This window comes from Oratosquilla oratoria, chromosome 12 (genome assembly GCF_046742065.1).
Source record: "Oratosquilla oratoria isolate Oo_2021 chromosome 12, ASM4674206v1, whole genome shotgun sequence".
In the NCBI taxonomy this organism is placed as follows: domain Eukaryota; kingdom Metazoa; phylum Arthropoda; class Malacostraca; order Stomatopoda; family Squillidae; genus Oratosquilla; species Oratosquilla oratoria.
This window is the reverse complement of record NC_134788.1, coordinates 19,990,202-19,993,923: the sequence shown is the minus strand read 5'-3', so window position 1 is coordinate 19,993,923 and position 3,722 is coordinate 19,990,202.

The window sequence follows — 3,722 nt, the reverse complement described above, 5'->3', positions numbered from 1 at the left end:
AATACACATGATACAAAGGCGTAGGTGTAGATTTTCTATGTATTTTCTCTTTTCCTATTTCTAGTTTCTATTCTGTTTTTTGGGTATTAGATTTTCTTGTGATTTATATTTCATAATTCATACATTAGATTTTATCTCATATTCTAATTGTCTATTTTCTGATATTTATTTCATATATTTTCATGTATTTCTATTTGTATCTCAATTTCTATATCTTTTGTATACGCATTTATGTATTTCTATTTCTATTCTACATTTCTGTTTCTATTTTAATTCTATACACGTGCTTTTATCGTATGTAATTATTTTATATCCAAATGGTCTCAATCAATAAATACTATGTAAATTGTGTTAACAAATAATATAGTAACATAGTCCCTTATCTAAGATCTCGACTGATTGGAACAAATTCGAGATCTTACACAAGGGACTACAGAAGAAAATGAGAAAGACGGTGGAAGCTGCACATATAAATATCCAAATAAACAACAACGATAGAGAAGGATTTATATTCCTTTCCAAAGCAGCTAGTCTCCTAATAATTAACGCTCTGGAAAAGACCTGACAACTCGAAGCTTGACGAGTTCCTCCCACTGCAAGTATAAAATTTGTGATCATGATGTAATATAGCGACTTCTCTGAAGAAAGTCATCGTGACCGACACGTTAGGACGTATTCTAAAAGCCCATCTTCGTTTACCCTTCCCCACCTATCACTCTCATACATATATACATATACATATACACATACATATATATATATATATATATATATATATATGTACATATATATATATATGTATATATATATATATATATATATATATATATATATATATATATATTGGAAGTAGGCCGTTAATAATGCATGCGTTGTTAAAGTCAACAGCTGAGATAGCATTATTCTGTTTATAGAATATCTTTTCTATGTTACGCACTAATGTGCGGTCGTCTGGATGCAGATTTCTGAGTAGAGTACTGAAGTCCATGGTGTTTTCCTCTAGACGTCTTTCGGCTCTAATTAGCCGCCATCATTGAAAGAAACAATGACACCAGAAGACTAAAGATGACAGAAGCGGTGCTAATTTACAATCAAAAACCCGCTATTAATATACAGCAGCAACCTGAAACGTCGTTACCAACGAGAAGACAGAGGATGCACCCCGCGCGCTGATTGGCGGGCGGACGTTTGGGCACTCCGCTCTCCGACGATATATACCGCCACACGATCAAACCGCGTCATTCTCTGTCAACAATTCAACCAGACAACACCTCCTGAAGATGGCTAATTAGAGCCGAAAGACGTCTAGAGGAAAACACCATGGACTTCAGTACTCTACTCAGAAATCTGCATCCAGACGACCGCACATTAGTGCGTAACATAGAAAAGATATTCTATAAACAGAATAATGCTATCTCAGCTGTTGACTTTAACAACGCATACACACACACACACACACACACACACACACACACACACACACACACACACACACACACACACACACACACACACACACACACATGATATATATATATATATGTATATATATATATATATATATACACACACACACACACACATTGTCGTATTTATGGTTTAAAGTTGCACACGGGAAAGTCTGTTAACTTACTTGTTTCTGTTCTCAGACATTGGTGGTCTGAAGTTGAAGTGAAATCTTGGTGGCTTCCTGTGAGAACCGTAAAAGTCCTAAGCCGAGGTTTCTTGAGAGAAGCGTCTGGTACCTGAAGGTGCTGAAGATGATCGTTCAGTTGACGAAAAGCAGCGTCGTCGTCGTTCGGTAGGGACTCTAACGTGTTCATAAAAGCTTCGAAGCCACGGGACAACTTATACTTTAAGCAAATTCTCAAAGTTCCCGATTTATAAACCAAAATTACATCATAGGTTTAATAAAATAAAGAGGGAGGGGAGTTTAATTATATCTCAATTAAAGTTACGATAGTGTGGTTCGCAGTTTCAGGAAAGGTTCCTGAATCGAAATTAAAGAAGCCTTGAGGGAAATCGCAGTAACTTAAGGTAAAGAATGCAATTCCCTAACAATAATTACCACAGGGCATACAATATTACAGATTTTCATTCCTTGCAGTCAGTCTTAGATTGTGAACCCTGCTACTAATTATGGAGGAGTGCAAATAATGGAATAATGCTTAGTTTAACAGAGTCATGCCCACCAATTTGAGCTTTCCTGGATATTCCTGTAATTATTGTAAACCTACGTAAAATCTGGCTTCTGCAATATAGGCAGTCATTATATTGAGCTTCTACTGTATTACAATTCTGGGCAAATCAGGAGGCTAAATATAATTTTTGTGGAAAGTCTTTTACCAGTTAACACACCAGGTCAAGGCCATCTAGGGGAGAACATAGAAAGCACAAATCAGAAGCCTGATTTACCCAAGTTAGAAAAGATCCAGACATAACCTGTATAAGTCATACGACCTGCATCTAGTATCTATGTAAGATTAAATATGGGAAGGTATAACTTCTCATACTGTTCAATGACTTGTAATTAATCTGACATGGATTTGTACAGTGAATATGAGGAATTGTTTTTACTCGCAAGACTATCATGATCAGTGTGCAGGGAATTCAGAGTGAACTTCGTAAATTCTTGATTTTCATACTGAGGAAGACAAGATGGAGCCCAATAACCTCCCAATAAAGATGTAAGAACAATGAATGCGAGCAGGATACAGACATTGATAAATATAAAGACCCTTGCCAATCTCTTCTACAAGTATGATCACATAAGTGTGACAACCAGTAAGGAAGCTGCCACAGGCTTCTTGAAAGATGAATGGGTTTGTGAATATGATGCCTCTGCGTTTAAATGACCTGTAGATTGAAAATGTCAAAGCACTAGTTCTTACATTATACATTATCTTCTCACTAATTCCACATTTACTGGGATTGCACCTTTGATATCAGTTCCTGCCAGAGTACATTATGATTGTTTAGATTTTTAGTAGGGATACTGTATCTGATACACACACACACACACACACACACACACACACACACACACACACACGGGAAGCAGAAGTGCTCCCAACACCCAGTTCGAATCCTGCCCAGGGCCGAAATTATTTCGGTATCGCTGTGCCTCGGGTCGTTACTCTGACTCTCGTGGGCGGGGAGTTGGGTGTGTGTGTGTGTGCAAGGTCATAGCATTACCCATAGATTGGACCTACGAGCTCTGAGCTCTCTTCCAGGAGGGAAATAGCTGTCGATCACGAGTCCAACACGTGATCCAAAAGACCAAGTGAATACACACACACACACACACACACACACACACACACACACACACACACACACACACACACACACACACACACATATATATATATATATATATATATATATATATTAGACAAGGCATTTTACTAAATGTGACAAAAAAACGAAATGTATCTATACAATTTCTTAGATAAATTTCAGTTACTACGTTTTGCTAAAATGATAACATAGGTACAGCACTTACCAGTGTAACAACAATGTGACTTACATTATCATCACTTATTTGAGTAAGATGAGTGAGATGAGTTGAATAAACCTTCCTAGAGTCGGTCATATATAGATTTAAGTTTTGTGAGCCCAAATGTGAAATATCTTGGAGTTATGTTAAATATAACCGCTGGGCCATTCACCACTTCCAAATCTCATGATGTGATGAAAAAGCTAGAGCAGATTTTGAGTCA